At 39.0% G+C, this 8,112-nt stretch overlaps 1 pseudogene; it reads left to right on the forward strand.

Moving 5' to 3' along the window:
• Window positions 1–2,428: 2,428 nt before the first annotated feature.
• LOC101701046 (olfactory receptor 4C6-like) lies at window positions 2,429–3,372 on the forward strand (annotated as a pseudogene).
• The last annotated feature ends 4,740 nt before the right edge of the window (window positions 3,373–8,112 follow it).

Raw genomic sequence — 8,112 nt, forward strand, 5'->3', positions numbered from 1 at the left:
AGGTGATTGCTATTTATTATTGCTCAGTCCATATTGTTTTACAGTATTTTAGGTCTTTTGATTGGTCAAACAAAATTGTAATTGCGAGTGTAAGGATATAATGCAGATAAGATCCAAAGGGCTATGTTTGAAAGGGACTGGGTGAGCCCTGGAGATAGTTCTTTGAGCCCCTATCATGCACTGTTGTGTAACAGTCGCTTTGAGACCTGAGGAACAATACATCAACATATCCTGGGAGATAAAGGGACAAGCAATGAAGTCCATTTATCCCATTTCCAAGGATGTGCTCTCTCCAGGTTATTAGAGCTATTTAAGAACTTTTGAAATTCTTGGGCTGGAGATGAGGGGTTAGTCTATATTATAGATTTATAAAAAATAGTTGTCTACTCCTTTAGACCTTTTCTTGCTATTTGGGGAAAAATATGAGAAAAAGAAAAAAATGGAAACAAAGTCTTTGTAAATAGGGGAGGGTGGAGGGGGTGAAGAGAGGGCAGGGGGATGGGGAAAAATAAGAACCAAGATACATCATGTACAGGTCCAAAATCCCAGTATTGAATGTAACTGTTCTGTATACCTAAAATGTACCGGTAAACTTATTGGAAGAAAAATAGTTGTCTACTTTATGTAGCAAGGTGGATAAAAGAATGTTCTGTAAAATATTTGAAGCAAGTGGCACAGTTTTTGCTATGTCACTAGCAAAGAGAAACCCGTTAGTTCCTGAAGTAGTTCTTTTCCCCTAGGATTTGGGTGCAGTAACAATTTTATTGAGCTACCTGAAGGCACCGGTCACTGCTTCAGAGTCTAAGTGTAATTGGTAAGATCCTGTGCTTAAAGTTCCTAAGGCTCAGTTTCCTCATTCTCAAGCCAAGATTCATGTCAGCACCTATCTCATGTGATATGAAAAATGCACACTGAAATGCATGGGACAGATGTAGTGCCTTGATGGTAGTTAGTGAGTGCAAAATATAGGTGATTTTACACTTGATGTTTTCATTATTCTTTAGAATCCTTTCCTTCATCTAGGAGCATCCCTTTGCAAGATAAAATGGAAACAAGGAAGTGAGTTATGACAAAGGAATGATAATAATTTATGCAGCATTTTCATAATGTAATATTTATATTGTCCACCAAATGATTTGCACTAATTTAGGCTCATATGTGGAATAGTGACAGCTAGCTTGCAGATATAGAGCAGAGAAAGAGATGTAAGGCTTACTTTTCTTTAATCTGCACATCGAAAAAAAGATTAGAATACTTGTATACCTAGTTAATGGTGGTACTTTCTCCTTTTGGGGTTAGAATATGCTGTTTATTGTAGGACTGTGGTGGAATATTGTGGAATGAAACAAGAATTGGAAACATGAATCTATCTTCCTGGGTTCTTATGAACATAAAATTTTACCATCATGGGCAATATCGTCTTGACATTGAACACCCGAAATTGTCAACAAAGAAACAATGTAGAGCATTATTCATATTAATTTTGGAACCAGGAAAAGCTGAATTTGAATTTGGCTTCAGGATTTAGTAGTTGTTGGAACTTGGTGTCATTTTTTTCACCTCTATGAGGCCTCAGTATATAATCTAAAAAAATGAAGAAAATATTTCATAAGATATTCCACTACATGAGACACAGTAGAGATGTGAGAAACATCAGCAATATATAGTAATGATAATATTAATAATTAATAATATCAATAATTCAATATTAATATTAATAATTCAACATTTGAAAGTAGACATGCAGATAAAAAGAGTATAATCCACAATAAATGGAAACTCCTTGGGATATGACCTATCTCCTAGCTCTTTAAGTAGCACATACTAAGTGTTCAGTAACCATATAAAATAAAATGTACACAATATTTCCCAAGTTATCTAGTGGATCTAATGAAAAATGAAGGTCAGTATCCAGGTTGAAGTTTCCCCAAGGCATAAACTGAAGAAAGGCTTGTATAGCGGTGGTTAATTTTGGAAATCAAAATAAAAGCAGTGGGAAGATTGAGACAGGGGAAAAATAAGATTTAACCCAAGATTGTGTCAAGCTGGTGCCAATGTATACATCGACTTACTGACAGTCGAGAGTTTACCCAAGGGCGTTACTGCCTTCATACTTCTGGGAGTATGCATACACTCCAATAATAAAGCACCTCACTGCTACTCCCTGTCACAGGCAGCAGGCACAGGAACAGAGAGGAAGAGCCGTCCTGGTGGGAGGAGGTATTGCTGTAGGCACCAGTAGGATCGAGGTGATGTCAAGCTTCTTCCATTGTTAGCTTCCAGTTTCTGTAGCACTAGCTGGTAACAAATGCAGGTTAGTAGAGCCTGCAATATAATGCTCGGCACATCCCGTGATTACTCATAAAAATCATATTTCTCTTGTAGTCTTTCCAGGGCTGTGTGATGTGCTTCCTTCTGCTCCTGTTAAATGGAGAATCACAACAATGTGGCTGAATTCATCCTTTGGGGAATTACAAAGAATCCAGGGTTGAGGAAAATATTCTCTGCTTTGTTTCTAGTCCTGTGTGTGGTTGCAGTATTGCAGTACTGGGAAACCAACTCATGTGGTGACCGTGACTGCCAGTTGGCGTCTGAGCTCACCCATGTATTTCTTCCTACTTCCATGTCCCTCACAGATGTCACCTACTCTTCTGTCATTGCCCCCAAGCTGATTGCGGACTCCCTCTCTGACAGCACCTCCATCTCCCTTGAAGGCTGCCTGCCCCAGCTCTTTGCAGAGTATTTCTTCAGAGAGGTGGCAATCATCTTGCTCATTGTGATGGCTATGACCGCTACATGGCCATCTACAGACCCCTGAACTACACGACCACCATGAGTCCTCGACTGTGCTGTCTGACGGTGGGAGGGTCTTGGGTGGGGGCATCCATGCATGCAACCATACAGATTCTTTTCATGTATCAGATACCCTTCAGTGGCCCCAACGTCACTGACCACTTTATGTGTGACGTGTTCCCATTGTTGAAACTGGCCTGCATGGACACCCACACCCTGGGCCTCTTGGTCATCCTCAACAGCGGGGTGATGTGTGTGATCTTCCTCATCCTTGTCGCCTCCTATGTGGTCATCTTCTGCTCCCTGAAGTCCTGCAGTTTTGAAGGCAGGCACAAAACCCTCTCCACCTGTGGCTCCCACCTCACAGGGGTTGTGCTGTTCTTTGTGTCATGCATTTTCTTATACATGAGACCTGTGGTCACTTAACCCATAGATAAGGCAATGGCTGTGTCCTTTACCATTTTTGGGCCAATGCTGAACCCCTTGATCTACACCTTGAGGAACACAGAGGTGAAAGATGCCATGAAGGAACTGTGGAAGAAACCAGGCACCCTGGGTGTCACTAACTTGCATGTCTAAGAACAACTCCTTCCTACAAAGTTGGTGGAGTCTTACCCACCCCATGAACTCCAACCCACTGGACACAGAGCAGGCAGAGGTGTCTTTGAAGCTTATCAAACAGGTCAAGGCATATGCACTCTTCTTCATAGGTCCTGTCATGTCTGAGGCACATTGGGCCAGTACATTCTGTAGAGCACCCCACTTCTCACCAGGCTTTAGGCATGACTTTTTAAATTTAACATATATGTTTAATAATCTGAGCCTTTCCCAGTTTGGGATCTTTCTTTTTCTCTTCTCTCTGTTGGAATGATCTTTTCTGGGGGATTTACTTGATAGGTTTCCTGGCATCATCTCTGTAGGGGACAGGGGAAGGGGATGTTACCAGAACCTCTGCAGTGAGTCCTGGTCTCCTGCGAGCCACGGCAGCACACGGCAAATTACAGGAAAGGTAGAAAAATGAGACTGAGAAGAAGCTGAGCTTTGGGTCTGATCAGTGCTGCTCTGGGCGGCAAAGACAAAAGCCCCCAGCTTACCACACCTTTTATTCAGTACCTCGTAACAAATGACTTGCAGAGAATTCAGTACATCGGGAGAAACAAATGTAACAAATGACTTGCAGAGAGTTCAATAGTTCACACTGGGATAAACAAGGTGTAACAGAAGGCTTGTAGAGAGTTCAGTACATCTCGGGCAAACAAGATGTTAACAGTCCAAGAACAACGAGGAACTGAGCAGATGTTTGTTTTCCCAGGATGTTTCTTGTTCTGTAGAATCACAGCATCACTGGATCACTGACGTCTCAGTTGTGACTGGAGGCCAAACTGGGGTTACTCTGTAGCTGGGCTGTAGGCAAGAGAACTAGGCTAACCAAATGATTTATCCCTAGAATTATGTAGCATTGCTCCCAACACTTCTCCCATTTCTATTATATTCCATTTCAAAGGGACAGGGCCGTATACCTGGATGACTTTTTCTAGTCATTCCCCTCAGTTATTCTCTGCTTCTACATACAGGTTGTATCCTTAATATTCACGATTTTGAATTATATTTGAAAATATTTCTTGACTTTAAATTGTGCTCTCCCAAAAGTATAATGCTTTTTAATGAGGAATTATGTTCTCCCTTGGACTGTAACCCCAGTGATCAGAACACCCACAGTCACCTAGTATGTGCTTAATAAACATTGTTGTATCAAAAAAATCCTAAAAGAGACTTGGTGGTTTTAAAAACATTTGCAAATAAATATAAAGAAATAATTGAGGAAGATAAATGCATGTAGGGACTTCAGAAATTAAGAGTCTCCCAGTGTGTACTTTGCCAAGTGTCATTTAAAAAAAACAAAAATAACAAAGACAGCTGCAGTTTACTAGCATGCTATTCAATACAGAGGCCTCTGCTTTACCCGCTTTTTATGCATGCGAGGTGTTGAAGATTAAGCCCAGGCCCTAAAGCACCCGGGCAGGTCCTTTATCAGTGAGCTTCACCCCCAGTCTACCTCTTGTCATTCTGCAAAGAGGTAAATGGAGGATCACTGTGGTTGAGTCAAGATATCTTAGAATCGAACACCTGTGTCTTACAGTTTTATTTATTTTATTTTTTTTTACAGAAGTAGAGTATTATTTTGAAATTTGAGTTTCCAAATCCAATGGATTTTTATTTTCTCCAAGAGCCTGTTGTGAAAAAACTAAAACACAAACAAATAAGCAAACAAACAAAAAAAACACTGCCCATATTTGAAGTCACCTCCCCACCTTCCTTGATGAGGGAAATGAGAAGCCTAAGATTACAGCAGGGCTTATGGTTTACCATTTTTCTTATTAAAAGATATATATGATAAATAATATGACAATAACTATAAGGTTGGTTATTGTAGTCAAATAAAACACATTTAAATCATGATTTTTATTTTACAACAAAATCTGTATGTGCAACCAGTGTCTGGTTCTAATAATCACCAGTTATAGACAATGACTTAAAGGTTCACTTATTCAATGGTGAACGTGGGCTGAGTTTTTATGAATTTCAGATACTCCTCAGGAGTTGGGTGTGCAGCAATGCATAAAACGCTATGTTTTCCTTATATGATGGAGGTCACATTTTAGTGCAAGAGACAAGCAATATAAACATAAAAATGAATAAAAGAATAAAGCTACAACTGATTCTCAGAATATTAGAAGAAAATGCTACACATGAGATTGGGAACTCCAGATCTTGGGGACTGGGGGTCTTTGCTGAGATGAATTTATAAATTGAGATCTAAGTGTTGAGTTAGGATGATCTTCAAATATGGCAGTGGGGAGAGCACTCTAGGCCAAAGGGGAAAAGATGTGGAGAAACCAGCTTGAGGTTAAGCAGGTGCAAATAATCAGTGGCTCTGGGCAAAGGGGATCATGGTGCAAGGTGAGATAGGAAGTAGGCAGGGCCCTGGTCTGAGAATTTAATTCGTAAATTCAGAAAGAGCATAGAAATGGAAGTGACTGGTAGAATATAAGTTTAAAAAATCAAGTCATAAACAGACTTATAGATGACTTTGGAAACAACATCAGAAATCTCTGCACATAGCTTCCATTTAGCTTTTGATTTATCAACAGTAGGACATAATAGTATATCTGCTTCCCTAGGATAGTATTTTAGCATGAAATACCTGGATTCATTCTGTTTTATTCACCCCGACTTATGTTAAGAAGAAAGTGACTTTGATAGTGAGATAACTTTGTTCTATGCAAAACATATAGGTCTTTTAATTCATTGTATTACTTCAGTTATGAAGTGAAAGAATAACAATGAGATCCTTAACCTTAAATATGTATAATCTGCTTGCTATTTTATATAGCTAAGAGGAGACCTAGCATCTACATTTTCTATTTTATGGATAAAAGCTATTCTGACCATTCATGATAAAAGTTTCAATTCCAAAACTTCTCACCATCTGGGCTCTATAGGTCCTCTAAAAAAATTGACATTAGTTTTATTCATTAAACACATGCTTAGCAGACCAATATTTTATTTCCTTTTAACACTTGACTTCTGAAACAAATCTTGGTATTTTAAAACAGGAAGTAGCTGCTATCTGTAATAGTTTTTCGACTGTATAATTATCTATTAGAATTTGAAAAATTCAGTACTATTCATGATACATAGGCCTAGCAAAGTACAAATAAAAGCACTTAAATTGGAAGAAGGGATCTGCCTACAAAACTACTGCAAGCATCACTCAGTGGGAATTAGTAGGTGAATTTGCTTCCTGTTTGATTGAGAAACTTTAAGCCACCAGAGGAGAATTCCCACAAGCTTTCACAACTTTATCTGCTAGCATCAGCCCAATGCAGTGCTGCCCCCTACCTGCTACCAGGCATGAATCACCTGTGTGACCCTCAAACCAACGATACCCCCTACCTGTGGCCTGGGTCTCTCCTTATCTCTCCAGCAAGGAAATTGACCTAAAGCACTCCTTTTATGCTTCTCCTTTCATCTATATTTCCTTTTCCATTGAATCATTTATGTCAACAAAGAGCAAACTTCTATCTCCCTTATCTTTAAAAAAAATCTTTCTGGGACTCTACTTCCTCCATCAGCTGCTACTCTATTTCATTTTCTGTTCTGTACAGCAAAATTCTTTCCTTGTATTTTGTATAAACCCCTGCCAGTCTTTCCTCAACATGTAAGACTGTCTCAAGGAGACCTTTAAACAACCATTTATCATTTTATAAAATCCAGTAGTAGCACTTAGTCTGTGTTTGATGATGCTGATGATATGTGCACCTTTCTTGGTCCTAAGCATTGTTCTTATATAATCTTCCCTACTCCATTTTACAATTTACTTCCCTGTTATCCAACTCTGTTCCTTTCATGGAAATAGAAAATAAAATACTAAGCAAAGCAGTATGTAGAATAAGTGTGGAAGATGATAAATATAGCTTGAAGGGAGAACCGGGCATCCAGGATATATTGTTAACCATCTGTTTGTGAGTAATGTTTTATTAATATCACTCTGACGAGGGTGTAACCCATGTAAGGCCATTTTTGTATGTCAGGACACACATGAAAAATTTCAATTAAAATAAGATAATACTTCTCTCTCCATTCTACACACGTGGAAGTCATGGTCCTTCAGGGTTTTCACTTTCCTCATGACTCAGGTCAATTCTGCCTTCCTCTGTGGGATGTGGAATAGAAGTAAAAGTAGGCAGATGCAGTGTTTAAGGGCTGTATAAAGTAGCGAGTTGTCTGTCCCGGGCCCTCCTGAAGGGGTCTGGGGTGCCAAGTCTAAGTTTTCCCACAAGCGTGCTCTCAATGCTGTGTTCCCTGCCAGTAAACAGACCCGTTCTATCTCCTGTTCCGATAAAATGAAAACAGAAAAGTTAATCTCTAGACATTGTGCTTTTAGGTTACAGTAATAGAATATCAAATTCAGTTTCTGAGAGAAAAAACATATTATTAATGTGTCTTTCCACATGTAAACATAGATGTTACTCTTTAATAAGCACTCTTTTCTGCCTCAATGCAGTGCCCGTTGTCCTTAATCCAGAATTTAATTCTTACTTTTGGGAAATAGACAGCTTTTTGCCCTGATTCTGGGAAGAGACACTATATTTTATTTTTGTATACATTGGGCTCTTTTATTGACCATAATAAGAAATGAAAACCTCTTCAAATACAAATTCAGGAAAAGATAAACAGGGAAATAAGAAAAAGCTTTGCTTCATTTTTGTGAGAATCTTTTCAGTTCTTGTCTGAGTAACTGCTTTGAAAATAGTA

This window comes from Heterocephalus glaber, unplaced genomic scaffold, assembly GCF_053883595.1.
Source record: "Heterocephalus glaber isolate CG9 unplaced genomic scaffold, H.glaber_assembly_v1.0 deba00001804, whole genome shotgun sequence".
NCBI lineage: Eukaryota > Metazoa > Chordata > Mammalia > Rodentia > Bathyergidae > Heterocephalus > Heterocephalus glaber.